The following is a 14,468-nucleotide window of genomic DNA, read 5'->3' on the forward strand; positions in this document are numbered from 1 at the left end:
TTTTTTTTTGCGGCACGCGGGCCTCTCACTGTTGTGGCCTCTCCCGTGGCGGAGCACAGGCTCCGGACGCGCAGGCTCAGCGGCCATGGCTCACGGGCGCAGCCGCTCCGCGGCATGTGGGATCCTCCCGGACCGGGGCACGAACCCGCGTCCCCTGCATCGGCAGGCGGACTCCCAACCGCTGCGCCACCAGGGAAGCCCTAACCTCATACTTCTTTTGATGTGGTCTCTGTTAGTCTTAGCTAACTGAGCAGGCGGCTCTCATTTTCCAGTGCCAGGGAGCTTGTGACTCTCTTCCGCAGAATATTATGTCACAGAATAATATTGTCACAGAATATTATTGTCACAGAATAATATGTCCTGCCAGCCAGATTTACTTCCAAGGCCTAAGAGCAGGACTTTATAGAAATCCCTGATGGGTTCCGTCCTATTGCACTATACCAGATTTCCTAGACTGTGGAGGGCATTTGGGTTTCTAATTCCCTGCTCGGTATTATCTATCATTTCCAGCTTGTGCTGCTTACACAGGTGGTAACATCATCATAAGAAACATGTTAAAAATGCACAACATCCTACATTAAATATAACGAAGGTGTAACTGTCAGCTGAGTTGCACTTGACTTCTTGACACAATGCTTTTTTTTGGTAAATATTTAATTAACATGTATTAATTTTAATTTTCTTTCAGTAGCTTTTGAATCAATACATTCACCCTAGTCCTCAAACATTTTCTAAGGCCCTTGAAAAATTTGTGGTCCAGAGCCTTGTGCCTGACATGCCCCATGGTTGAACCAGGCCCATTGTCTTCTCCCCTCTCTCCTGGTCAGCTGCATCAGTGTCCTGGCTGACCTTCCTGTCTCTGGGTCCCCTGTCCTCAACCTGGTGTCTTTGGTACATGGCTTCCAGCTTATCACCCTGAAATACCATTTCTCTTTGTTCCATTCTCTCTTGAAAGTCTGTGTTGGTGGCCAGAACGAGGCCAGACCACTCAGCCTGCAGGGGGGACTCTCCATCACTAGCTCCCAGCACCTGTGTGACCCAGTGACCCCCCTGCCCTAACACAGGCCTTCCTTGAAGTCAGGCCAGGGCCTTCGTCGACTCCTGGGCCCACGATGCCGATTCCTCCATCTCTTCTGCTGCTGCCACCCTCACCCACCCTGAGAAGGGGAAGAGCTTCAATGATACCGTCCTGGGCCCACGACCAAGGCTTTTAAACAAGAAGAGAGTGTGTTTCCGAGGCTGACCACCATCTCTCGGAAGACTCACATTTCCCAAAGTCTTGATCCTTTCTTGGGAGCATCTCTTAAGGTCTCTTTATTTAGACTTTCTGCTTGTCTCCCATGAAGGACGGGGACTGGCCTCTCTCTGTTAGGCGAGGAGGGATGGGTCGGGGATCTGCAGGCAGCTCTGTTAGGGAGGGAGGACCAGATGGGGAGCTGGGGTGTGTCTGGTGCCACAGAACACAAGGCCAGGGGGCCTCTGATTGGGTGGCAGGGTGGTAATATTCATAGTTAAATTAATTTTACTTTTTTTCTTCGGCTGCATTGGGTCGTCGTTGCTGCGCGCGGGCTTTCTCTAGTTGTGGCGAGCAGGGGCTGTTCTTCGTTGCGGTGCACGGGCTTCTTACTGCGATGGCTTCTCTTGTTGCGGAGCACAGGCTCTAGGCACATGGGCTTCAGTAGTTGCAGCACGCAGGCTCAGTAGTTGCAGCACGTGGGCTCTAGGGTGCACGGGCTTCAGTAGTTGTGGCACACAGGCCCAGTATTTGTGGCTTGCGGGCTCTGGAGCACAGGCTCAGTGGTTGTGGCGCACGGGCTTAGCTGCTGCGCAGCATGTGGGATCTTCCTGGACCAGGGCTCGAACCGGTGTCCCTTGCATTGGCAGGTGCATTCTTAACCACTGCACTACCAGGGAAGTCCTAAATTAATTTTAAAATAAAAATAATATTGATAATAAATTATTGATAGTCATAGTGACCTTTCAGTGAGTACATTTGAGACCCTGTTCTGAGCACTTTACATACATAACCTTCTTAAATTCTCACGATACTCACATGAGACCAAAACAGGCTCAGAACAGAAGCCACAGACGTCCAAGGCCACACAGGCTGGGAGGACAGCCCAGGTCTGTCTGGCTCCCCGTGCCTTTCCTTCTCCACCAGACCACTTTCTTAGGAGCAGCAGCTTTTTGCCGATTCTTGGAGAAATGCAGCATTCCATCGATCCATCCGTCTAGGCCTTCACCAGGACCACATGGTTTTAATTACTGTAGCGCTATGATTAAAAATCTTTTAATAGCCCGTAGGACCGCTCCTCCCTCATTATTCTTTATTTTAGGGTTTTTCTGTTTCTTCTTTTGTGTTTACTTTTCCGGGCAAACCTTAGTTAATCATTTTGGTAAGGTCCCCCAAAACCTGAAGGTATTTTAATCGAGATCATACTGCATTTTAGATTATTTTAGGGGATAATTGGTGTTTTTGAGTTATTGAGTACTCCTCTGCAAACATAAAATGCCTTTCCATTTATTCAAGTTTTCTTTCATGTCCTTTAGTCTGACTTAAATTTTTATTCTTACAAGTCTTACACGTATCTTGTTGTGTTTAGCCCTAGGTATTTCATCTTTTTTGTAGTTATCATGGAAGGAATCCTATCTTCCGTTCTATTTCCTGGCTGGTTCTGTGTCTAGTGGGAAGCTGCTGATTTTTGATTACTCGTGATTTTCGGCTTCACTGAATTCGTATTTCTCTAGTAGGTTCCCTTCTGATCCCCTTGGGTATTCTAGGTAGACAAGCATATTGTCTGCAGATAATGACAATTTTTCTTTCTTTCTCTTACTAATTATTTGGCCGTACTTCTAGGAGAGTGCTAAGCAGTGGTGGTGTTGGTGGGATCATTTAATTGTTAATGACTAAATAATACGTCACCATTTGGTTATATCGTCATGTAATTACCCATCCTCACTTCTGTACATTTAGGTTGTTTCCAGTTTTTCCCTTTTGCACATAATGCTTCAGTGAAGGCTTCTGCTTCTACTTGCTGTCCTTTTTATTTCTATCAGCGTGGTAGATGGTTAGGAGTAAAAATAACGGCTCGTTTTTGAGATTGCTGATACTGAGTGCCAGCTGATTTTCCAGGAAAGGATTCTCTAATTAATTAAGCTAACATGTATATTTGGAAGCTTCAGACCTTTGGTTAGTGCCTCGCAGAGTCTCAGGCCCCGGGCCAGGGGTTGGGGGGTGGGCACCATTTCCTTAGAGGGAATTTATGTTAAGTGAGCTCGGTCGTGAGTCCCGTCGGGAAGGCATTTTATCGTGAACTCAGATTTAGTTGAGAACAAGAGCTTGGGGCATCAGAATAGGCTGGCGCTGAGGTTGTCCGGCCTCTTGGGGCCGCCTGACCTAAAGGCCAACATGGCTTACGTTCACCTTCTGAGAATCCCCTCTGTTCGGGCTGTCATAGACTGTGCAGCCCTCAGACATGTGCTGCAGCGCTGTCTTGACTCGTCTTGCCCTGGCCTGACTGGGCAGCCACGGGTCTGCTGCAGTGGTTGTTATGGCCCTGCGGCAGCCACGTGGCCCCCTGCCCTGGCTGCCGTGGCTCTGCCCACCCTGTGCTACCTTCTGCGCAAAACGTCTCCCTTTCTTTCGTGGCTCTCCAGTGGTGTTCTGGGGGCTCTTGTCAACCCGGCTACGCTATAGTCAGCTGCTGGGCTGCATCATTCTTCCCTATCACCCTGGCCTCCCCTTGCATAAAGTAAACAGGGTGTTATGGGTTGAACTGTGTGCCCCTAAAATTCATATGTTGAAGTCCTAACTCCCAGTACCTCAGAAGGTGACCTCACTTGGAAATAAGATGTAATAAGTTAAGATGGGGTCATGAGAGTGGGCCCTAATCTAATACGACCGGTGTCCTTATAAAAAGGGGAAATTTGGACACAGAGACACAGCTGCTGGGAGAATGCCACGTGAACATGAAGGCGGAGATCAGTGGGATGTGTCTACAAGCCAAGGACCACCAGAGGTAGCCGGCACACCACCAGAAGCTAGGGGAGAGGCCTGGAACAGACTCTGTCTCTCAGCCTCCGAAGGAACCAGCCCTGCTGACACCTGGATTGTGGACTTCCTGCCTCCGGAACTATGAGACAATACATCTCCGTGGCACTTTGTAGCGGCAGTCCTAGCTAACTAGCACAGAGGGTAAAGCCTCATCTGCTCAACACAGGTCTCCATTTGCTCAAGAATGGTGCCTCAGGATGGCTTGAACAGGTGGAGAGGGATGGAGGGGACTAGAGCCTGTAGAGGGGACACCCTGCCTCCCAGGACTTGGTTGCCCTGGGCCTGAGCCTGGAGCCTAGAGAGAGAAGGCAAGGGCGCCCTCGGTGCCCAGACAGTTAACCACACAGTGGCTCTCTGGGCAATGCTTCTTGCATGAACCTGACAAGGAGTTCCTGTGAACGACTCAGAGCCCCCCCTGTTTCCAGGGCCCAAGCCAACTAGCTGCTCCTCTGGTGGTGGAGATACATGGTGACCACGCGGGGATGTAACTTCCAGGAGGCCGAGGACGGGCTTTATGGGACCTGCAGCTCTGCAGTCATGGAAGGACAGGTGGGAGGTGAATGGGGCTGCCCTTAACCACGCCCCCCAGATTGTCCAAGGCCGGCAATGGACGAGATCCCTGTGGAGAAGAACGGGGACCTTAGAGCCCAGCTGCTATCCCCTTGGAAACTGCCACCACCACGCCACCACAGGCTGGCCCCATGTGCCCTAGTGGCCTGGCCCGAGTGGTCTGAGGGCTGCCCTTCCCCTCCTCCCTGGCCACTGCAGACCCCCAGGCTGGGAGGCTGGGGGAGACCTGGTTAAAGACTTGGGAAACAGACCTGGCAGGGCCGGAAGCTGGGAACCTTGTTTCCATGGCAGCACTTCACCTTCAGCTTGGGGGACGCCTGCCCGGAGACCCCTGGTCAGCACCTTGCTCTGTAGCCGGGGCAGAGACTTGGGAGCTCAGCTGTTCGGGGTCAAGCCCACCTCTGCCACAGCGAGTTCTATAACCTCGGCCAAGTTACTCAACCTCTCCGAACCTCCATCTTCTCATCTGCAACACGGATATAACTCCCACCTTTCACAGTTCTCTTGAGGATTCGATAACATAAGGCATACAAACTGCCTAGCACAGCGCTGGCATGCTGACGTGATCACTGCCAGGTAGCTCTTATCACTACCTGCATAATGTTCTCCAGATGACAGACACCTAGGCTCTTTCCACCTTATGAATGGTTTCCCCTTCCTTAAACTGAACAACAGACAGCACCCTCAGTTCAAGATGCACTGATGACGCATGCCCATCTTAAATTCATCAGAGTAGGTTCCGCACCATTCATTTCCGCTCACCAGCCCTTGCTCACCACAGGCTTTAGGATTTCCCAGAAGCATTTTAGAAGGATGCTTGTGCGTTCATTGAGCTTTGCTTTGGGCAGTACTCCCGCTCAAGGGCCTTTTCCTCTGTGAATACTTCTCTTGCCACACATTCGGTGCCTTTTCAGTCGTGCAGAATTATAAATTCTCTGACATTCTGATAGTTTGTTTATTGGTTCATGCTTTCATTGATTTATTCATTCCTTCATCAAAGAGCAGGAATTACTTAGGCAAGAAAGGTGTATCCAGGCAGAAAGAGCAAGAAATTAGAGTTATGAGAGGGCTTGGGTTCTGGGGGCAGCCTGGCATGGCTCGAATTGGAGTGAAGGGTGTGGGCATTGATTAATAGCAAGTATTTACTGACTGTGAACTATATGCCAGGCCCTGTGCTAGGTGCTGGAGATAAGGCCATGAACAGGCAGCCGGGGACCCCGTCCCATGGAACTTACAAGTCCACGGGAGACGTGTCACAGCCAAGTACAGAGATTATCCTGTGGTTCCTATTGTGTTAGGCGTCACACTGGGGAAGCAGAGGGTGCTGAGAGAGTGTGTGAGGGGCCTGGTCTGTCTTGGGCATCAGAGAAGGCCAATCTAGGGACCCTGTAAGCTCAGAGGAAAAATTAACAAACTAGTAAAGTGTCTGCTATGGGGTGAGAGTGAAGAAAAGGGTGTTCCAGACAGAGGGAGCAGCATGTGCAAAGGCCCTGAGGCAGGAAGGAGCCTGGTACAGTTCAGGAATGGAGATGGCAGGTGGCACGCGTGGAGCATGGCAGGAAACAAAGCTGGCAGTGGGGGGCAGGCAGGGTCTCACAAAGATTAAAGGAAGTTGGGACTTCCCTGGAAGTCCAGTGGTTAAGAATCCATGCTTCCACTGCAGGGGGCGTGGGTTCAATCCCTGGTCGGGGAACTAAGATCCTACATGCTGGGCAGTGCAGCCAAAAAAAAAAAAAAAAAAAAGGTCAAAGGAAGCAAGCAGGAAGTAAAGCTTTGTGTATGTAAGAATTTTGAGTGAGGATACTTTGGGGTATGGGCGAGATTACAAGCTCACTAACAGTGCCCAAGGCCAGGTGGCCAAGTGGTACCTTCGAGATGCCTCGTGGTCAAAGTAGCCGCTTGAGGAAAGCAACATCGCCAGGGAGGAGCACGCTGCCCGGCAGAGCTCATCAACTTCAGGGCAGCAGGGCCACCCTACCTGGAGGAGAGAGGCCACAACTCTGCCTCCACACCCGACCTGGGGTCTCCAGGGCCCTCCTAGGCCCTGTCTTCCCCCGTCCCTGGATCCTGACAGTGCAGTGTAGTCACTGCACCCAGCTTGCGCTTTGTCCAGCCCCTCTGTTCCCAGGGCTTAAAAGAGGAGTTACTGCAGCCCGAACCAGCTGTGGTAACTTTCAAGAAACCGGATGGTTCCTAAGTGGCCATGCCTGTCTTGTGTGTTGCATAAAGTTGTTGGACATCTCTGTTTTCCCAAGAACCACAGGTCAGATGCAGCGATTGTTTGCAACAAGGCTTTAGAAATCTTTACCCGACCCAAAGCCACACCCTTTGGAGACGGCAGCCGCCAGCGACCTGAAGCCATGGCCCCTGGGAGCCCGTGATGAGGCTGAGCCAGCTCCACCTGCAGGCCCAGCTGCCCTTTTAGGATGCAGTTGATTCTAAAGTAAGAGCTGATGATGGAGCTCTGGGATGAGCCCCATCCAGGTCACACATCCCAGAGCAAGTCAGCTGGGTCCTGTCTCTGAGCTGCCCTGGGTCAGGCTCTGTATGGGCACAGGGGATCCCACTCGTCACCCCACAGACGCATCAGCATAGGAACAGTGCCCTTATGTGGCACCCTCAGCTCTACACAACCCCGACCCTGAGAGCGAACGGGAAGGCTCACTTGGGGCCTTGAAAGGAACCCTTCTCAGATACTGTTTGCTGTTCATCTACATCCTACTGGCATTGACACACGCTTTGTTATCTGCGTCCCCCTCCCTTCACAGAATAGAAACAGCAGATGGGAGCGTAGGGGGTAGGTGAGGCCAGAGGCAAACACACCAACTTCATCCCCCACAGCGTGGACCACCTACCCACGTGGAGGGACACAGAACAGCGACAGCAAGCATGAGCTCCCAAAGCATCGCCATCTGGGGCCAATCAGCAAAGGGACACACAGCCCCCAACTCGGGAGCCGAACAGAGCAAGGTCACGGCACCGGAGGTGGCATTTTCTTTTGTAATTCTGCATCCTGAAAAATGGATTCCATTCCATCCAGGGATAATTCATTTAAGAGGAGGACATAATACCCTTTTGCTGTCTATGCATATATCAAATTATTGTGGTACACCTTAAACTTATACAGTGTCATGTATCAATTATATCTCAGTAAAACGGAAAAAATAAAATTAAAAAAAAATGAAGGCATAATGCATTTTAGAAAAACTCCCACCCAAAGAGATCAAGCTGAAAGTAAGTTGGTACTTACAAGGATACTTACAAGGATAACTTGTCAGAAAAATTCACTGATGTTGAAAAAGCTCTTTCCCTAAGTTTCAAATAAATGAGGTGTCAGTGAAATAAATCATCCCACCATTAAGTAATAAGAGGCACCCCAAGAAGGGTGTGATTCATTGTCTCATGAGCGGCACAGGCAGTGAGTCCTGTCAGCTCGTGCAGAGGAACAGTCCCTGTGGGCCCAGAGTGATAGGATGGAGGATGTTCTGCAGGGCTGGGGAGGGGTGGGTGGAGAGGACAGGGAGATGTGGTCCAGGCAGGGGGGATGGCGGGAGCAAAGGCAGGGAGGCTGGGAGGCCTGAGGGTAGATTCCTTAAGGGGAGCCCTCCTGGGGCCAGACCATGACCCAGACACACTACAGACCTCTCCTGGGTGGCTGCCACTGACCAGTCCACAGAAGCTTCTTTGAGGGCCTCCCTGCCCCCCGCCCCGAGAATCCCCCCTGCAGGGCCGATGTCTGGTGTTGTTTTGGGCAGCTCAGGGTCTGGAAGGGTGTGGGAGGTGGGAGGAGATGGCCTGGCGGGGCTGAGAGGCTGCCAGGCCTCGTGGCCTGCACGCAGGTGGCCGGTGTCAAGCGGGCAGTGGTTGTCTGCGGACCTCGCTGCCCAGACCTGGGCAGGGCCACCCATCACAAGTGAGCCTTTGTGGCCCCGGCTTACAAAACCAGCCAAATATTTTCCCGATCACCTTATGAGGTGCTGGCTCTGCCTGTTCAACTTGGGAAAAATAAAGTGTCACATCATTTGCTCCTTTAGAGTTGAGAAGGTTTGAAGTCACGTGAATCCTGTGCCCCTGGGAAGGCCAGTCAGCTCGAGGGCGAGGGGTGTTCCCTCTGGAGGGGACGTGGGCACCAGCCAAGCCAACTGCAGGTTTTGCAGAGGGAGAGAATGAGGGCCTGAGCCTGGGAACCCAGCCCTCGAGCCGGTGTTAGATGAGGAGACCCTGCTCCCCGAGAATCTTCTTTAACACCATGCTTTGGGGACCGTTAGCCCCCTGCCCCCAGGTGAGGTCAGGGAGCTCACGGAGAGAGTTGAATGGGAATTGTCCTGCAGACCCTCCTCTCGAGGCAGAGAGGATTCTAGAGGGGTTTCAGAGCCGAGGTGCACGGTGAGGGGGGATGATGTGCACTGAGGTTGAAAAGCATCAACCTTATGCAGTAAGCTCGTGGGCAGCCAGGACACACTGTGATTTCTGGCCTCCGCTGAGTTCTCACATCCCCTACAAACCCCCCCTCCCTTTTTTTTTTTTTAACTGCCCATGGCCTGTAATTTCACTGGTAGACCTGCTTCCCTTCTGTCTCTGATAAGAAGTGTCATTTATAGAGCGCTTGCTGTATTACGCCAAACACTTCAGTAGGTGCGGCACTCATTGCTTCAGCTGAGACCTAATCGGCACCTGCTGGATGCTAGCCCTGGGGCTGCAACAAGGAAGTTCTCCTTCGCGGCAGCCCTGTCCAGAGTAGTAGTGAACCCCTTGTTACAGATGGATGGACGTGTGGAGCTCAAAGAGGAGTGACTTTCGAAGACATACAGCTAAGACCTACAGCTAAGACACATACAGCTAAGACACAGCTAAGCAGAGCTGGGTTTCACAGCCAGGCCAGTCTGACTTCAAAGCCTAGCTTCTGTCCACTCCCTCCCTCAGCAGTGTTAGAAAGAGGCAAGTAATTAGTAAAGAAGAGACAATGTGTGTAACCCTATTATAATCTTCTGGTTTGTCCTCCAGGTTTTATTCAAATTAATCATAGCTTCCTATGCCAATTATCTGTTGAGATGAATAAAGATACAGTTTTATGTAAAAGTAAATCTATGAGGCCCACTGAATTCCACACCGAATGCGGTAACTCCATATTGCCACCTGGTGGCAGAGTCTTTGCATACATAACAGGGGAGAGAGATTTAAAAGAGAAGAGCAAAGACTTAACCAGGGTAAGCTGGGACAAAGTGAGAGAGTGGCACGGACATATATACACTACCAAATGTAAAATAGATAGCTAGTGGGAAGCAGCCGCATAGCACAGGGAGATCAGCTCGGTGCTTTGTGACCACCTAGAGGGTTGGGATAGGGAGGGTGGGAGGGAAGGAGACGCAAGAGGGAAGAGATATGGGGACATATGTATATGTATAACTGATTCACTTTGTTATAGAGCAGAAACTAACATGCCATTGTAATGCAATTATACTCCAATAAAGATGTTAAAAAAAAAAAAAAGACAACCAGACAGCAACTGCAGCCAGTGGGAGGGACTCTGTGTTGGAAGTGAGAGCCCAGGGGCTCCAGTCTGTGCCCTGCCCTAGACCCACCCTGCTGGCCCTGAGTCAGCCGCTTCCGCTCTCTGGACAGCAGATCCTTGATGGTGCAGCTCCGGCATGGACTGGTATTCTTCCTGGAGATCCCTTCTGACAGACATTCCCTGACTCTTCGTTGTCTCTCTTGTGTTGCATTGAACTTGGGAAAATTATGCAGGTAGATTTTGAGGCACCACAGGGGGAAGTGGGGTTGGGCAAGTAGGGCTTTCCGGAGCCCTCAGGCCACTGTGTGAAGGTAGCACCTTCTCCTGCAAGTGGGCGGCTTGGCCCACTGTGGGTTCTCACTCTTTCTCTGGGATTCTCTCAGACTCCAGGCGCTTAAGGTCAGTTCTTGCCCCCTGCCTTTCTTCAGGGGACCAGAGATCCTCTTCCACACACTAGGGTGTTTCCAACAGGAATGACCTCTGATTGTAGTCCAAGAATTTAAGTTCAGGATCTAGCGAAGACTTAGCACAGTGGGGGAGGTTATTAGTTGTATTCACTTGTAAGGAACCGGAAACCTGACCCAAACTGCCTTACGTTGATAAAGGGAATGTATGTGCTTTTTAGTTCTGGGGTAAATTTGGGTTCAACTTCACCTGTATCCAGGGTTCAGACACCGTTGCCAGGATCTAGATCTGGTTTCTCTCTATTTCTCAGCCCTTCTTCCTTCAAGCCTAGTGGTGCCTTAGGGGTGTCTTATGGGGCTTTAGGTCCTCATACTCTCAACCTACATGAAAAGACACAATCTAAGTAAAGACAGTGATTCCACACTGATCCCTAGATCTCCCATCCCACAGAGCACCATCCCTAAGCGCCTCCAACACACACACATTCTGGATGGAGGCCCCATGGTTGGGGTCTTCTTTCTAACATCCCAGAATGACTGCAGGAACTTCCCTCCTTATCCAGCAGGAGCCAGCATGCTTGCGCTAGCTTTGCCCAGCACAGGTCCTGGAATGCATTCTGATTGGTCCAATTTGGGTCACATTCCCCGCCCCCCGCCCCCCCCAACCAGTCACCGTGGCCACTGGATTGGAATGTGCTGACCGGCTCAGCCCCTGTCGCAGGCTCCACCCCTGAAGGTGGGAGGGGGCAAAGTCTCGAAACAAACACACTCCACAAGGGAATCGAAAGATGTTTTACTAAAAAAGGAAGCAGAGGATGCTGGAGGCAAAACCATCAGGAATCCATTAGTAACTAACATAAGGGTTAGTAGAATGGAAGTTTATAAATGATTGATCTTTCAGTTAAATCAGGGTGATAAGGCCATCCTTCTGATAGCGTCACTTCATTGCCCCTGGGAAGTTTCATTTGGTAGCAACCGTATCCTGTCCTCCCATGCTACCATCCACAGAGGACAGTCGTGCTGAGGACACATTTCAGTGGTGACTTCCGGGCTTCCCTGGTGGCGCAGTGGTTGAGCGTCCGCCTGCCGATGCAAGGGACACGGGTTCGTGCCCCGGTCCGGGAAGATCCCACATGCCGCGGAGCAGCTGGGCCCGTGAGCCATGGCCGCTGAGCCTGCACGTCTGGAGCCTGTGCTCCGCAATGGGAGAGGCCACAGCAGTGAGACGCCCGCGTACCGCAAAAAAAAAACAAAACAAAACAAAATGATGACTTCCATTCTTAGGGTTCGGGGTTTACACATGGGTGTGTGCCTTGCATGTGAATATCTTCCTGTAACTACTGGGGCTTCCTTACATCCCCTCCTCTTGTCTCTGATGTTCACTGCGAGATATTACTTATTTATCTAGAGCGGGCTTCTCTCACTGTTCTGCCCTGCTTGGCAGAGGTTTAAAATTCCAGATAGAGTTCCCAATAGGGAGGGCTTTAGGGACCTGGTCCAAGCCCCCTCCAAGGTATAGATGGGAACCAGAGAGGGTCAGAGGGACCCAGGTCCAAGCCCCCCAGGCAGTGGATGGGACGAGTGAGGGTCAGGGCCTTGCTGAGTTCCTCCAGCCAGTTAAATTGCAGAGCCAAGACACTCCGCCTGGCAGCCCCTTCTCCAGGGGTGCCTCGTTACCATGGGATTCCTGAGCTGGCAGGCAGGAAGGCAGCCGAGGTGAAGGCCCAGACGACATCTTTGCCATGAATAATCACAAAATCAGTTTTCCCCAGTCAGGCCCCTCACCATGGCATTGCTGGTACCTCTATTGCAAGTACTTGTTGCTACAGGCATCCCTTCCTAATTTTGCTCGGGCCAATGTTACAAATTAACTTTCCCAGCACATTCAGATGAGGCCAAGGGAGGAGGTGGTGTGAGAGCAGAGACTTGATTTTCTGCAGATAAACCACAAGGGGATCATCGGACATGAATGCTCTGTGTGTGTGCGTGAGTCCTCAGAGACCCAGAGTGTTGTGCTGAGTGGCACTCTGTGCCAGGTCACAATACACCCTAGAATCAGACCTGGGCCCTGCTGAGAAAGGCATTTCAGGGGTGGGCGCAGCATGTGCAAAGGCACAGAGGCTTAAAACACACAGCCAAGTTGAGGAGCACGTGAAGCAGAGAGTAGCAGCGAAGAGACTAGTCCATGGAAAGAGACCCCACTGGTCTAGTTTGTCATTTATTCCTTCATTAAAACCTGGGCCTTCTGAAGTCCCGTAGTTTTTAAATTTAGATTTTATTTACGCTAAATGCATTCATAAGGTTTATTTAAAATAACAGTTATAAGTTCCCTGCCTACCCGTTTCCAGCCACCCTCCCCAGAAGCAACGAGTGCTGTCAGAGTCTCCTATTTTCTTCTAAGATACTTTTCGAAAATACACAAACAGCAGTATTCCCCTCCCTGCTGACACGCACCCTTCTTTCTTCTGTTTTTAAAGATTAATTAAATATTGGTTGCTGCGCACAGGCTTTCTCTAGTTGTGGCGAGCGGGGGCTACTCTTTATTACAGTGCATGGGCTTCTTGTTGCGGAGCATGGGCTCTAGGTGCGTAGTAGAAGCTCTAGGGCTTCAGTAGTTGTGGCGCACGGGCTCAGTAGTTGTGGTGCACAGGCTTAGTTGCTCCGCAGCATGTGGGATCCTCCTGGACCAGGGCTCGAACCTGCGTCCCCTGCATTGGCAGCTGGATTCTTAACCACTGCACCACCAGGAAGTCCCACACCCTTCTTTCTCCGCTTCATGGACCTTGGAGGTGACTCAGCACACGATGGGCTTCTTCCTTCTTCTTGACGCTGGTGGGAGTTCCGAGGTAGCGCCCCAGGCTGAGCATCTAGAGTTTAGAGACCTCTCGTGCCGCCCTCGTGTTGCAGTGGAAAAGACCAGAGACCCAGAGAAAGTGGGGAGCCCCCCACCCAGGTCTCCCAGCTGTCCAGTGACTGAGATAGGACCGAAACGCTAGTCTTCTGCCCTCACATCGACCCGGGGACAACCAGGCCCACTTCCCTGCCTCGGTGGTCCTCATTTGTCAGACCAGCAGTTGGCAGAGGTGAGGGGCGCGGCTGCCGTTTTGGGTGGTCATTGCAGGCCGTCAGCTGACGTAGCACCGCCTCCTGTGGTGTGGCTGCAGACTTCCATAGTCACCTTCAGACGTGTGCTCTCCCCTCCCCTTCCTCTCTCCTCCTTCTTCCCACCTTTGCGGCAGCAGCCCTGTGTCCAGCCTCTGCCCCATCCCTAGCCCAGCAGCTGGTCCCTAAGACAACACGGGCCTTCCATCCAGAAGTGGCATCCCAGGTATTTTATTCTGAGCCCCAATTAAGCAGGGCAGGCTGCTGGCTGGCAACGATGCGGGGAAGTATGTTTTATGGCCTGTGAAAGAGCTCAGGTGCTATTTATAGCTCCTTAATCGGTGTTGCTAAATGGGGTCTTAATGCAAGTCCCCTGGCAACTGCGCATTCTCATCACGGAGAATATCCTCCATGCAGCCTCGCTCCCTGCATCTGGCGCCCCTCTCGGAGGAAGTGGTGCCTCCCCCGTGCTCAGCAGCTGTCAGCAGGCTGCCTGGCCCTCCTAACCTCCTCCTGACACAAGCGGGCCCTTTGCAGTCCCGCCTTTGGGGATATTTGGTCCACAGCTGTCACTTCCATCAGGAACCTGAAGTCCTTGGGCAGCTGTTTGTCTCGGGGCTGACATTCTGTCCCCAACCTCCCTCCACCTCCACCCAGCCTCTCCGTCAATGCCAGGGTGGGATGAGGGACGCCTATGACTCAATACATTGGTAAACATCCACAAAATCCTTTCCATGAATGCCTCGTGGGTTAACACTAGTTTCAGTTATTTAAACGGAGCAAGGTAACCATTACCGCCTTCCTCCACTCTCCCTCCCCCACCCTT

At 51.6% G+C, this 14,468-nt stretch overlaps 1 protein-coding gene across 1 annotated transcript in view; it reads left to right on the forward strand.

Moving 5' to 3' along the window:
- The window catches only part of SPSB4 (splA/ryanodine receptor domain and SOCS box containing 4), an 83,555-nt gene that overhangs the window by 48,098 nt on the left and 20,989 nt on the right, over positions 1 to 14,468 (forward strand). The window lies entirely within an intron of this gene.

Source organism: Aethalodelphis obliquidens, unplaced genomic scaffold, assembly GCF_003676395.1.
Source record: "Aethalodelphis obliquidens isolate GAN/ISIS:26980383/991018 unplaced genomic scaffold, ASM367639v1 scaffold72, whole genome shotgun sequence".
Classification (NCBI taxonomy): domain Eukaryota; kingdom Metazoa; phylum Chordata; class Mammalia; order Artiodactyla; family Delphinidae; genus Aethalodelphis; species Aethalodelphis obliquidens.